Source organism: Podarcis pityusensis (assembly GCF_964106645.2).
Source record: "Podarcis pityusensis genome assembly, chromosome: 17".
NCBI classification, from domain to species: domain Eukaryota; kingdom Metazoa; phylum Chordata; class Lepidosauria; order Squamata; family Lacertidae; genus Podarcis; species Podarcis pityusensis.
Genome location: NC_138042.1, coordinates 11,915,823 through 11,931,071, shown reverse-complemented (window position 1 = coordinate 11,931,071; position 15,249 = coordinate 11,915,823). Strand labels below are relative to the sequence as shown.

Below are 15,249 nucleotides of genomic sequence, written 5' to 3'. Positions count from 1 at the left end.
GTAATGGAAAGATTGAATTGTTTTTAACTATTTTTATTTTGTATTTTTTCTTTTTTTCTTTTTTCATTTTGTAATACTGTGAAAACCTTAATAAATATCTTTTTTAAAAAAACAAAGCACCACACACACTGATGATACTGTATAAGAACAAACACTTGCATTGCCTTAGGAAGGACTGTAGTTTGGGACTAATGTAGACCATTTCAGATAAGGAAATAAGTCTATGAGGAAGACCCTGTGAATGACATGCCCCCATAATTATTCCATATTGATTTTAATGCTAAAAGGGTGGCAAGTTCATATCAGTAGAGAGAGGCATGGGCCTGCAATGACCTTTATAGAACACAACTGAATACACCATGTTCATTACCAAGGAAGCAGTCTGAGTTTGTTGTAAGGGTCCTTAAAGGCAAGCTGCCTAGATCATTCATCCCCCTGCACTGGAGCTACAACCTGAATGCATTTCTGTCATGCAGCCATGTAAAGGGATTTATTCTTCCCCCCTACACCGTGTAAGAAGACTCAAAAGACACCATATTGGTGAAAATGTTATACAGTATTTAATGTTGTATGACAATCAGAATATCTGCAAAGTAACAAGCCAATTAAGTAAGTGTGGGCAGGTGTTGTTAACTCACAAATCTGAGGGAAACATCTGCATTTTGTGGCTTCCCGTCAATGACTGGGATAAATATCCCTTCTTGCTAACAGAACCCTGGAAACATGATCTGAGCCCAATGTAGCTTGCATTTCTTTATTAGACCCTAACTTATACACACATGTAGCATGACACCAAAATGTTCTAGGCACGAGAGGAAAATTCCCTTTGAGTCTTGACTCAGGAATGACTCAAAGGGGTGGGAATTGGAGGCACTGTATCACATTGGTTCCACTCCTACCTGCAGGGTCATCACCAGAAAATAGTACTAGGAGACTGTTGCTTGGTTCTGTGCCTTTTGAGCTATGGGCTCCCACAAGGGTCCATTTTCTCTCCTATGCTATTCAACAGCTATATGAAACTGTTATCTGTCATCTGTGGAGTTGGAACATGGCGCCATCAACATGCTGATGACATGTAGCTCTTTCTCTCTCCATTCAATCTGAATCAGGAGAGGCTTGGAAGATGTTGGACCAGTGCCTGGAAGTAGTGAAGCGCTGGAAGGGGACCATAAAATGAGGCTGAATCCTGGTCCTGTGGGTGGTTCCCATGTCTGAGAATTAGATGTACAACCTACATTGGGAGAAGCTGCACTTCCCCTGAAGGAACAGGATCATAGTACTCCTGGATTCCAGTTAGTCACTGGAGTCTCAAGTGGCTTCTGTGGTCAGGAGTGCTTATGCCAGCTTAGGCTGTTTCCCCAGTTTTGGTTGTTCCTGAACCAGTATAGGCTGGCCTCAGCTGTCCACACTCTAGTGACTTCTCGATTAGGCTACTTCAATGTGCTCTATTTGAAGCCACCCTCTTAGACAGTCTGGAGGCTGCCTCTTGTGCAGAATGTGGCTGCTAGGTGGGTAAGTAGGGCAACCCAATGGGACCATGTGTTACCTTTCAGTTTAGTAAGGTGTTAACATGCTTTACAGGGAGCTGGCTTCTGGCACCAGGCCAATTGGCAGACCAACTCTGTGCCACAAAGATGTCTGCAAACGTGACATGAAGGTGGGCAACCTTCATCAACCCTGCCATGTGGGAATCCCTTGCAGAAGACCACAGTGCCTGGAAACAGGCAGTCAAGTCATGAATTAATAGCAGTGACCAGAGGAGGAATGGCCGCTGGGAGGAGCTCAGAGAGAAGAAACACCAGAGAGCATCTACAGCAGCACAAACGGATGCCTTCATGTGCCCCAGCCATAACAAAACTTGTCTCTCCCATAGTGGTCTCTACAGCCACAATAGGTGCTGCGACCTTCCAACAGCTTGACCTCACCCACAAAGGTGCACCCTTCACTGTGTCCCAAGACAGGCAGATGCCAACAACGTAACAGTTTGTAAAACAGCAATGTTTAAGTGTCTACAGTATCTTTGCAAGTGAAAAGGATAGGGAGAAAAGCAGAACAACTTGGTCACACCCCTGTGACCTCCTAGCAGCCCCACTACCTGTCACTAGTCATATGACATCTCCATTTTAATTGTGCTTTAGGTAATGGCAGAAAAGCAAGGCCTCAGCTTCACTAAAGGGCTTTATTATAGAAGCACTTATAAAGTAACAAAATGTAAAAGACAGTGATTGCATTGTACAAAATGATAGTTTGCACATACCGTATTGCAAAATACAATGGCTTTGTAAATCCTGGCAGACCTCATTAAATCAAGCACTAAATTGCAAGCAAGTCCCTCAGCTGCAGTAAACAGAATTCATACAACAGGGTGGAGTGGGGAGTTCTTATTGAGTAAATAAACAAGTGGGGCTTATTATTAATAATAATTTGGAAGTTTTCAGAAGTGGTTACATTTTAACTCTGTGAAAGAATCAGTCTGGAAAAAAGTATTTTTTGTCTAAAAGTGTTTGTGTATGTGTGTGTGTGTGTGTGTGCACGCACACATGCAAAAGGAATTTAGTGTATTTGATTTTATCATTAGTGAAAATGATCTATTTTAACAGTTGGTCAAACTTTTCGGTGCCAAAATTTTAATGACAAATTGTGACATTTTCTTTCAAATATTATATGCATTTTTTCAGCTTTGCAGATGGTTAGTAACTGCATAATACACAAATCATTAAATCATTCTAACCAGCATTTGAAACCTGTTAAAATATGCTAAAATGGCAAACTTTCAAAAGATACTCATCTCTTATTAAATATACACTCTCAGGTCCAAAGAGATTTATCACTATTATTCTAAACCAACTAATTTGTTGGAAAGTAACCCAATGCCACTGAACTTCACATGATAACATGTACTAGTAATTTCCCCCTGCTATTTGCTTAAGTCTCTTTTCCACATGCAGTTCTTAATTCTTTCTGCTCAGTTCTACTACCTACATGGCCAAGACTTGCTATTGAGGACAAATAAACTGAAGCAGTGCTCACTGGAAGGACAGATCCTGAAGCCGAGGCTCTAATACTTCTGCCACTTCATGAGAAGAGAAGACTCCCTGGAAAAGACCCTGATGTTAGGAAAGATTGATGGCACAAGCAGAAGGGGACGACAGAGGACGAGATGGTTGGACAGTGTTCTCAAAGCTATGAACTTGAGTTTGAACAAGCTGCGGGAGGCAGTGGAAGACAGTGCTCTGGTCCATGGGGTCACGAAGAGTCGGACATGACTAAATGACTAAACAACAACAACAAACTGAAGCAAAACCAGCCTTGTGGGTAGATGGTTTCCAGGTCTGAGACAGGTCAGCTACCTGTTATGGACAGGCTTGCACTCTCCCTGAAGGACCAGATACCGTATTTTTTGCACCATAACACTCACTTTTTTCCTCCTAGAAAGTAAGGGGAAATGTCTGTGCGTGTTATGGAGCGAATGCCTGCGGGTGGCGGGGGGGGGGGATCTGCTACAGTCGTGAGCAGAGGATCCATGGTTCCCCTTCCTTCCCTCCTCCATGGTTACAAAGCATGGATCCACATGGATCCTCAGGATTTTTGCATTGGGCTACTCCAAACTCACTGTCAGATCACATGTCTGTGGCCACAGCATGAACCACAAAAATCATATATCCACTATTTTGTTTAGAATATTTTTTTCTTGTTTTCCTCCTCTAAAAACTACGTGCATGTTATGGTCTGGTGCGTGTTATAGAGCGAAAAATACAGTATGTCGCTTGAGTGTGCTCCTGGATTAATCTTTGTTGCCTGAGGTCCAGGTGGCTTCAACAGCTTAGAGTGCCTTTTACCAGCTTTGTTTGGTATGCCAGCAATTACCATGTATGAATAGGGCTCACTCAGCCACAGTGGTTCATACACTGGTGACCCTTATAAAGAGTATTAGGAGCTGATAAAAAGGCTCCCATTTTGAAACAGCTTTCTTTTTCCCTGCAATGAGATTTCCTTTTTGTTTGTTCCCCCTTGCTTTTTTGTTCTGGATGTAATTACCTATTCTCCACAAAGGCTCGGTTGGCAGAGGCTAGCACAGTTGCCTTCAAAAAAGTTGTGTACCTGGGATCCCTACAGTGCTCCTATGTATAAGGAACCTGACTTTGCATTTTCAAAGGTTTAGGCCTTTTCTCAGGCATCGGGGCCTTTTTTTGGACCAAGGAACCACTTGCCACTTAGGAGCTGTGAGATAGTGGGGTAACCAACAACAGTTGTGTAAAATGGGCTGTATCACAACTTCTGCTCAGCTAGCCACTTCACTCTTTAATTTATGAATACTGCTTTGAAACTTGTGTTATCTTACAGGCTGTTCGGGTTTTGCCCCTCTGAAGCTATGTGGGAATTGCATGCTTTGCTTATTCAAGGGGGTCTTATACACTCCAGGCATCTGCCTTGATTCACTGGAATATTTTAACTGGAATTTGTGTTCAACTGCTCCATTTTTTTCACAGGGCAAAAGTTAGTACCTCTTAATGATTAGATTTTAGCCAGCTCATCCAAGACTGGGATAGATTGATCTTCTACCCTGCTGTTGAGGTTTCGTTCTTTTTGCTGCTGCAGAGAGTCAATAATGAATCCTTCTGTTACCTGTGGATTTTATTTCTGCTTTATCTTAAATTTCTAGCTTTTTATCAAAGTGGGAAGAAACATCTGGCTTTGACCACCCATTTTTACTACCCTAAAACCTGGTTTCAAAAGCAAAATTTATTTATTTATTTATTTATTTATTTATTTATTTATTTATGCCTTTCATAAAATTTACACCTTGTTTAATTTTTAAAAACCCCAACTAGGAAGTGGCTTACAAAAATATTGAATTTGCAGTTCCTTTCTCCCCACTCCAAAGCTTTCTTGACCTATAATTAAACTGTCCCTCTCTGATATCTGAGTGAGGAAAATGAGATAGGATGACAAGTATATACTGAACTGTGAAACCAAAGTAGCAAGAGTGGCTGCAATCCCAACCTCACTTATCTAGGAGTAAACCCCACTAAATGCAATAGGACTTAATTCTGAGTAGACATAGTTAGGTTGCAGCCATAGTTAGATTTATGATGGGCTATTAGCCACTTTATGAACTCTGAAAGGGAACATGCCAGGAAGTTAATCCAAATATCTGTTAATGGCTGAGACAAGCTGTCTGTTATAACTATTCATTAAGTAGACATATATTTCTGCATCAGCAAATGATGAAACAAAACATGGACTTGTGCAAATTAAGCCAACTGCAGCGGAGTGGAAAATACCAGACGAAAGTGCAAATGAATATCATAATGGATTGAGGCTTGTCCGTACCTCCCTAAACTCAGCAGAACAAAGAATATAACCATATTTTAAAACAAATGAAAATCTGAAGTAGCAAATAAAAAGCAGTCCAGGATATGTTTTATCTAACTAGAGTCATCCTCCACCCACCCACAGAAAACCTCCATGAAATAAAATATTAGTGTTGATTTCACAAGAGTGCTGCTGGTGGTGGGTGGGAAGAAGAGAGATGAATATGTTTTTATGTCTATGTGCTAGTTTTGTCACATGTGGTTCTTTTCTGTTGTTGTCTTTATAGTATAAGATAATTGTTTTTGTGTGGCACCACTTAATCTTCTTTTGCACATGTCGTGGTATAAGTGGATTTTGGAATTGAAATCAAGCTCCCATCCTCAAACAGCATTCTCAGCACAAGTTTGGTCCTTTAGTGACTGGGTCATGGGAGATAAGCAGGATTTCAGAGTGGTGGCACACAGTAGAGCCGATACTGAGCAAATGCTTTCCTAAGAATTATTGTCCCAATTCAGCATGAAGCTTTCCAATGCAAGCCACTTTAAAATGAACAGGAGCTACACATGAACACAGCATAGTTCTAAATAGTTTTAAGTAGAGTTGGTGCAGAAGTATTTCCAGTTAGACTGTGTTCTTTGACAAATGGCAAGCTATAATGAATCACAACTTTTTCTTATAAGCAAATTTGGGCTGGTGTCAAGATTATATTTGCTTTGAATAAATAAGAAGCACAGAAAAAGAACTCCTGCAATGAAAATAATACTTTACATCTAAACAAGCTTTATCCCCACCACTGTTAATGAATGCACCCTGAACCTATTTTCTTACAGTCAGAAAAATATTCTCTGGGCCTGAAGCCCTATTCTAATTCTGGGGAATAACTCAGACGTACCAAGAGCTTCCCGCAAGTCATTGCAGGTGATGCCTTCTTCCAAAGAAGCCTGTCTTAACTCTCTGTCAGGGCTGGCCTGACTTCACAAGCAATACAAGTTTTTTGTTTGGAGAGCAGGGATTCTAACAGAATAGGATGAAATACAAGAAGTTTACCCAGGATCTACTGAATTCATCAGATGAGTAGTACAATGCCCAGCCTCTTCTGCAACCTTCTACTTTCACTCTGCAAGTGGTTGTCATCAGCAAGGGAAGTTTGCTCACTCTGCAACTACTCAACCACTATTTCGCAGCAATTCCACAGAGTTGCAAAATGTAAGGTTCTGTTTCAAGATCAGTTAGATCCATTTTTGGTGGGGGGAACCTAGAGAAGCAGACCCTTGCATTTCCGGAGGGGCTTCAACTGCCCACATTCAATCATCATCAACTGTCCACTCTGCTGACAAAAATCATCATTCCTAGAGGCCTAAACTGACCTAAATCCCTTCTTCAAAATTCTGGTAAATGGACTTTGGTGCAGCCCAGTAGTTGAGCCACAAGTTCTTAAATCGCATAAATCCCCAAGCCCCACTTCACTACAAGTGAAGTTTACATATATTTTGGTGATGTTGCCTTATATCTGGTACACCTCCTAAATGGGATCCAGGACAGTGTCCAGTTTTCTGATATGTGGACACAATCGAGGATCACCCCCTGAGAATGGAATCCTCAGTATTAAATAATGATTATAGTAAAAGGTAAAGGGACCCCTAACCCACCACAAAGTCATCCCACTCCACATCCCACAGCTTTCTGGTATGCCTATCCTTCTGTGGACTGGGCTCATAGTCTCTCTTTGTTCTGCAGTTTGCTAACTTCCCTGGGGTAAATGTGTCTCTGATTTAGTTTTAGTATACATTTGAGCCTTCAGATGTGCTGGGCATGTTCCCTCCATGGGGAAGGAATTCTTGGATGAGGAAAGAGCTTCTGAGATTATCTACACCCTAGGGAGCCCAAGAGGCTTCCTGGGGTGCCACACACATCATACTTTGTGGTGTGTATGATAAGCACTCTCTGTACTTTCTTACTTTCTCTTCCTTTAATATTCCTGTCTGGCGTAAGAAGTTTATTCTGTAGTGGCCATTTTTAAATACTGAGCATTTTTTCACTGTCTCTTTTAAATATATTTTGGTTGCCAGGTGTGCTGGGAATCGATCGAGGAGATGCTAGTGGAGGCAGTGCTTGTAAAAATCAAAATTGCCCAGTAGTGTATTCCATAGTTCCGAAATTCATCTTGTCCAGATTTATCCTATTTTATGGCGTGCCAGCTACTTCTTTTTCAATTCATGGTGCCTGTAATTTAGCCAGACCATCTTGGAGCTTACAAAAGTGAACACAATGCACAGATGAATTCCTTCAGTCACTAGGTTTACCATATAAGTCTGTCTGTTGCTCCTCTCACCACAGTTCTTTGCCATATAACCAACCTCTCACTTTCTTCTCTTCCCTGACTCCTTCTCTGTGCTTGCAGACTTCTGTAGCACTTGGCTTTATATGCAAACTGAAAAAGAACAAGCCTAAAGGGCTGAATGATGCAATATTCTACTTAAGATCTGTTGCATGTTTAACTGGCTCCTATCAACTTTGATTTTTCAGAACTGAAAAAGATTTTTTTTACTGTAATCTCAAAGTTCACAAGAAGAACAAGATTCTTTGGAGGAACCTTTGAAAATTTGAAGTCTTTCTGTTTAACCTTGAAAAGCAGTCTCAAACTGCAGGTGATAGTAGCACAACCATTTTTAAAGCAATGGTAAATAAAAATGTGAGGGCCTAATTTTAAGATTGTAAGGGGCAGCTGAGTGCCCCCTTTGCCCATGGCTTACCTCCCTGCAGTTCTTCCAGCAGAGACAGATTTAGGGTAGTTCCGCCGCATTGGGCACTGAGCCAAAGGGGATGCCAAAGGGTTTAGCAACTATGATGTAGTGCATGTGTAGAATGGAAAGGGATGCCAAATTTTGGCGTGCCACTGCAATTTGAAAGACTGAAGTTTGCCCCTGCCTCTAGGCACAGAGACCAACTGTGTAAGGGAGCAGGAACATAAGCTGCAGGAGGGAAGGGGAGTTCAGAACCCCTCACCTATATGGCCACCTGCACTTAAAAGTACCTCCTCCTCCCAAGTCTTGCATTATGTGATTAGAACAGGCCCAGGTTTAAACAAATGAACCGCCAGATTCATGTAGAAAGGGGTAAGGAAGAAAGGTGAATTTCACGGGGCTCTGAACCTCATTCTCTCATTTATTTTACAAAACAAGGTTTTAATCGGATCAGTTTTTTAAAAATCAACATCTGATTGCAATAATTATGATTAAATTTCATGTTAACTCAATACAGCACAGTATTTTTCTGTTGGTCCTCACTTCTCCAAAATTCTTTCCAGATATCACTGCATGTTTCCACTCTCCTTCTCTGATGAACGTATTGCCTCATAAACCAATTCAGACTAATGCTTTTGTACCATACTTTGAGTATTTCCCCCTCATTTCTCATCCATTTCTAGACAGAAAAAATGTCAAGCAAAAGTTGAAATTCTACAGAACAGGACTGTATTTCTTCTGCATAATCAATAACACCGAACCAATCTATTCAAATTCATCCAATGATGATGTGGGTAAAATCAAAAGGAGCAGCATTGGTCACCAAGGCTACTCATCTGTACAATAGGGTAATGTTCTCCCTTTAGTGCTACTGCCGTGCTCATATCTAGCAAGTAGATTTGAGAAACAAATCAATTTTTTTATTGACAGGATAGAACTGCAAAGTTATAGATAGCTGTTGTGTTGTTGTTTTTTTAAAAAAACAGCAACTGACAAGTTAGTAGTGAAATACCAAGACACATCTTGGTTCTGCATGAGATTTAAAAGAAACAGCCTTGAGTACAGTTCACACATGTTCAAGCGATGTACACATATATGCATGAACCGGCTCTTGACCGTACACATCACTGTCTTACAACCTCAGTCCTACATCTGAAAAAACGGGAACAACTTCTCTCACTGGCAGCAATATAAACAGGATTAAAAGTGCTGTCATTTATTTTTTTCTTTTGCCACCTAGCAAAACCGATGACCCTCTCTCCTATGTTCCATTCTATAGTGTTTAAAAAGCGCTCCTATGTCTGGGGGGAAAAACGCAAGAGAATTGGCTGAGGCACAGAGGCCGGTGTTTGCTTGGACCCGTTCACAAACACAGAAATAATTTGACAGAAACGAGGCAGCCCGGAAAGGGGAGACACAGGCCTGGGTCTTTTTGGCTGCAACGTGTGAAGTGACCCTTCTGCAAGCCTTCAAAGAGAGTAATAACAACGCCTCCCTCTCTACCCCACAACCTGCCTTCTTATTTTGTGAGGATTTTAAGTTCCTCTGGACCTTAGCATTGGGTGGATGGGGTGGGGGGAGAGAGAAAGAGAAGTCATGTTTGCCCCTCCAAGTTATGGGTCTCCCTAACCAACACCATCTTTTTCACCCCCTCTTCTTGGGGAGAAATAGCCCTTTTCTAAAGCTTATAAGCGCCTCACGCCAGGGCACGAAAAAGTTACCCCGGGTGCTAAGTGATGGAAAACCTATACAGTACTTCCCATTTGACTTTCCTTTGCCAATGTTTCATTCCGGATTGTTTTAAAACCGCTTCGAGGTGGTGGTTGCCTGCCCCCCCCCCCCAAATATCTACGATTATGAATAATCACCACAGAAGAGTTGGAATGGGACCCCCGAGGGTCATCTAGTCCAACCCCCCACCCTGCAATGCAGGAATCTTTTCCCCCTAAGAATAATAAAAACCGTTCTAGAAATACAAAATAAAACAACAACCCGTGCGAGCCGGGGAGAACTTACTGGGCGTGAGAAGGAAAGGCAGGCTGGGCGAGGCAGCCGCATTTTCCCGAAGCCAGCGAAGGTCTCTCTCTTTCTCTCCCTCAAGTCCTCTCGCCCGCCACCCCGAGGCGCCTTCGCCCGGCGCTCCCCTCAGGATCTCCTCAGGATTCCCCCCGGCGGAGGTGCCGCTTCGCCGCGGCGCAACAGATGAGTCCGGGCGGGGTGGGGGACCGGGAGAGAGCCGCGGCTTCTCCGGGGTTGGCGAGGCGGGATGTGGGCGTGCGTGGGGGATCCTTCCCACCCACCCACCCACCCACGCCGGCTCCGGCAGGGCGGGCAGCGTCGTCGGCGAAGCTCCTCTTCGGCTCCCCTCGCACAAGGAACGCCGCTCGCCTCAGACGGAGGAGGGTTTCTCCCCGACTGGCTCCCTCAGTCTGCCGATACCAGCAAGAGCGCGCGCGGGCACGAATACACACGCACACATAAACACCTGGGAAAGGCGGGAATTGGCGCCTCGCCTCCGCGCGCCCTCTCTAGGTTCCTGAGGGAACGCAGGCTTTACAACCGGTAGTAGCTGACAGGGCGACCCGGCGAGGGCTACGCCGTTCTTAAGTTAGGGCCTTTCCCCCACATGCCTTTACAGTGGTACCTTGCTCCTCAAGCTTATTCCGTTCCGGAACTCTGTTCCAAAACCAAGGCGCGCTTTCCCATAGAAAGTAATGCAAAATGGATGAATCCGTTTCAAACTTTGGAAAACCACCCCTAAAACAGCAGTTGAACATGAATTTTACTATCTAACGAGACCATTGACCCATAAAATGGAAGCAATAAACAATGTTCTGCAGTTACGCAATCAATCAATCAGTAGCTGAACTGGGTTCCACAAAAACAAAAGCGCAAAATAAATAGCAAAAACAGACAGATCTCAGCGTAACACTCAAAACGGAAGTGTGGCACTCAAAATGGAGCATGTTCGGCATCCGAAAAAAGGTTCACAAAACAGAACACTTACCTCCAGGTTTGCAGTGTTTGAGTTCCAAGTTACTACTACTACTAATAATAATAATAATAATTTATTATTTATACCCCAGCCACTCTGGGCGGCTCCCAATCAAGTTTTAAAAACAATACAGCATTAAATATTAAAAACATTCCTAAACAGGGCTGCCTTCAGATGTCTTTTAAAAATAGGATAGCTGCTTATTTCCTTCACATCTGAAGGGAGGGCGGGTGCCACTACCAAGAAGGCCCTCTGTCTGGTTCCCTGTAACTTCACTTCTCGCAATGAGGGAACCGCCAGAAGGCCCTCGGCGCTGGATCTCAGTGTCCGGGCTGAACAATGGGGGTGGAGACTGTTGAGTCGTGGGTTGACATAGCAGCCGGCACAGCGATTTCTTCAAGTAGCTCTTTATTATGGTAAGCTGGAATAGAACTGACTGCGAACAGCTCAGCCGGCCTGTATTTATAGGCAGCCGGCTGTCAACATTGTAACCACAACAGCCCAGAGTTCCCGCCTAAAATAACTGCCGCGGACCTGAGTGAAAACTATCTACAGACCTGAGTGAAAACTATATACAGTATCCCCCTGTTGGCCCAGGGTGAAACTACACTACATAACACCCCTCCCCACCGAAATAAGGCGTTAGTTACAATCGTAATGGTTTCCTTATATACAGCACTACGCGTAATGGTTCAATTAGGCACAAAAGCATATCGGTTACATTTCCCATACTTAGACCAACAGTGATACCTGTCCAACAACATAGTCCTTTAAATGAGTTGGGCGCTTGGAAACTCTGCCAGACCGCCGGGGGCTGGTAGCCAAGTCCGGAGGGCCACACAGTTCTCGCTGAGGCTGTGGTGCGACCCTAGGTGGCGTTGGAACCAACTCCCCTGGATCCGCTGCTGTGAGTGGAGCCTCCGCAAGTGGAGTGGTCTGAGTCTGTTCTGAAACGGCTTGGTTCGGCTCCACGCTGGCAGTTTGCGAGGGAGGTGTAGGTGGGGCCTCGCCATCTGTACGTGTCTCTTCTGGAGCCGCCAGCGCAGTTGGGGGCACCTCGGTAGTGTCCAAGTCCCCAACCCTGCGCCTAAGCTGGTCTATGTGCCGTCGCCACAAGCGTCCGTCTTCGAGTGCCACCTGGTACGAGCGAGGTCCAGTGACTCCCACTACTGTGGCTGGCACCCAAGGGATGTCCCCCACATAGTTCCGGGCAAAGACCTGGTTTCCTGGGACAAATGACCGTGGTGCGTTGGCACAGCCTGGGGGTTCAGCCACGGCAAAGTCTGGGTGTAGCCGGTCGAGCGGTGACCTGAGGCGGCGGCCCATAAGCAGTTCAGCAGGACTCCTCCCTGTGGCCACGTGAGGGGTGATGTGTTGCACGAACAAGTATTCGGCGACCCGCTCATGCCAGTCTCCCCGGTCCAGGCGCGCCAGTGCCTCTTTTGTCGAGCGCACCATTCTTTCCGCTTGCCCGTTGCTGGATGGATGAAAGGGTGCCGTTAGGGCATGGCGGATGCCCAGTCCCAAAAGATATCGCTCAAACGTGCCTGACGTGAACTGCGGTCCGTTGTCAGAGACAAGGACATCAGGACACCCATGCGTTGCAAACAGGCCTCGCAGCACCCGGATGACAGCTTCGGTAGTGGTGGAGGGCATCAGGGCGACCTCCAGCCATTTGGAATAGGCGTCCACCACTACCATAAAGGTCCGGCCGTGAAAGGGGCCAGCCAGATCGATGTGCACCCTCGACCAGGGTGTCTTTGGCGTCTCCCAGGTGTGTCCCTTAGCTGCCGGTGGTGCAGGCCTCGACTCCTGGCACGCTTGACAGGCGGACACCCAGGCAGTGATGGCATCGTCCATATTAGGCCACCAGACGTAACACCGAGCCAACGCCTTCATTTTGACAATTCCCGGGTGGCCAACGTGCAGAGCCTCCAGGACGCGCTGACGGAGTCCCTGGGGAATCACGACGCGGTCTCCCCACAGCAGACAGCCGCGATGAGCTGAGAGTTCATGTTGTCTGGTTGCGAAGGGCTGGAACTCCGATGCAAAGGGCCCTTGTGGCCACCCCCTCCACACCCAGTTGAGCACCCGGCTGATGGTGCGATCCTGGGCAGATGCGGAGGCCACAGTGGCAGCCGATACAGGCGCTGCCGGAAGATCCTCAATCAGAAGGAGCGATGAAGCTGGAGCCGGGTCTTCCACAAATGCTGGAAGAGGGCAACGGCTGAGGGCGTCGGCATGGCCCATCGATTTCCCCGGGCGATGGATGAGCCGGTAGTGGTAGGCAGCCAGGAAAACAGTCCATCGCAGCATGCGTGGTGAGAGGACCGGTGGAGTTGGACGATCACCGGCGAGGAGGCCCAGGAGTGGCTTGTGGTCAGTGATGAGGTCAAAAGTCCTGCCATAGAGGTATTCATGGAACCTCTTCACTCCAGCCACAAGTGCCAATGCCTCCTTGTCGAGCTGGCTGTAATTCCGTTCCGTCGGAGATAGTGTCCTGGACTTCTGTTGGAACTTCCTGCGCTCCCGCTTTGTCTGGTGCACGTCATCGTCTTCACTGGAGGATGCCTCCTCACTGCTGGCCTCTTCATGATGCACCGGAACTGGCTCCCTAGCAAGACGCGGGCTGCTGGACTTGCGGATCTCCTGGGCGGAGCGTTCAGCAGCTTCTGAGGCCACAGCCTCCTCAATGGCTTTCTGTAGCGTGAGGTCTGGCTTGGCTAGGAGGCGCCGTTGCAGATGGATGTCCCGGACCCCGCAGACGATTCGATCCATCAGGGCATCGTCTAAGTCTCGGAACTCACAGTGCATTGCAGCCTGTCGCAGGGCGGTGGTGTAGTTGTTGATTGACTCCCCCTCTGCCTGGTTCCGGTGGTAGAACGCATGGCGGGCAGCAATCTTGGACGGCTTTGGTGCGTAGTGGTTGCGGAGCTTCTCTTGGATCGTGTCCCATGGTGTTGCCTGGACTGCTTCAGGCGCAACCAACGCTCGGGCCGTCTCAAACACCTCAGGCCCACAGAGGCTGAGGAATAGGCCCCGCTTCCGATCCTTTGATACTGCTGTCAGCTCGTTGGCTTGGAGGGAGCAGTCGAACCGAGCGAGGTAGGAGTCCCATGATTCAGAGGCTGGCGCAAACGGCAGTAGAGGCACAAGTGAAGCCATGATTCCGATGCCGGCGTGAAGGGCGATGGATGGAACACAGTGCTCTAGCCAGAACAGTCAGCTCTGAATTGGTTCTGCCCAGTGATTTCGCTCAGTGATTTCGCTCTGTGATTCAGCTCAGTGATTCAGCTCAGTTCAGAGGCTGGCCGCATCTGGCTGTGCTCTGATGTCCATCCATCCCATCCTCGTCGCCAGTGTTGAGTCGTGGGTTGACATAGCAGCCGGCACAGCGATTTCTTCAAGTAGCTCTTTATTATGGTAAGCTGGAATAGAACTGACTGCGAACAGCTCAGCCGGCCTGTATTTATAGGCAGCCGGCTGTCAACATTGTAACCACAACAGCCCAGAGTTCCCGCCTAAAATAACTGCCGCGGACCTGAGTGAAAACTATCTACAGACCTGAGTGAAAACTATATACAGTATCCCCCTGTTGGCCCAGGGTGAAACTACACTACATAACAGAGACGCTCCTTCAAGTATACTGGACCGAGGCCATTTAGGGCTTTAAAGGTCAGTACCAACACTTTGAATTGTGCTCGGAAACGTACTGGGAGCCAATGCAGATCTCTCAGGACCGGTGTTATGTGGTCCCAGGAGCCACTCCCAGTCACCAGTCTAGCTATTCTGGATTAATTGCAGTTTCCAGGTCACCTTCAAAGGTAGCCCCACGTAAAGCGCATTGCAGTAGTCCAAGCGAGAGATAACTAGAGCATGCACCACTCTGGCGAGACAGTCCGTGAGCAGATAGGGTCTCAGCCTGTGTACGAGATGGAGCTGGTAGACACAGAATTAACCTGTGCCTCCATGGACAGCTGTGAGTCCAAAATGACTCCCAGGTTGCACACCTGGTCCTTCAGGGGTACAGTTACCCCATTCAGGACCAGGAAGTCCCCCACACCCGCCCGCCCCCTGTCCCCCCAAAACAGTACTTCTGTCTTGTCAGGATTCAACCTCAATCTGTTAGCCGCCATCCATCCTCCAACCGCCTCCAGGCACTCACACAGGACATTCACCGCCTTCACTGGTTCT

The 15,249-nt window shown here is 46.4% G+C and overlaps 1 protein-coding gene across 2 annotated transcripts in view; it reads right to left on the bottom strand.

The window, feature by feature from the left end:
* TRPC4 (transient receptor potential cation channel subfamily C member 4) overlaps positions 1–10,548 on the bottom strand; it is a 64,552-nt gene extending 54,004 nt beyond the window's left edge. Inside the window, exon 1 of one of the 2 annotated variants that reach the window (XM_080987751.1) lies at positions 10,077–10,548. The gene's annotated coding sequence lies outside the window, so the exon portion shown is untranslated. The remainder of the gene's footprint in view (positions 1–10,076) is intronic. The other variant, XM_080987750.1, reaches the window with a different exon arrangement.
* Between the last annotated feature and the right edge of the window lie 4,701 nt (positions 10,549–15,249).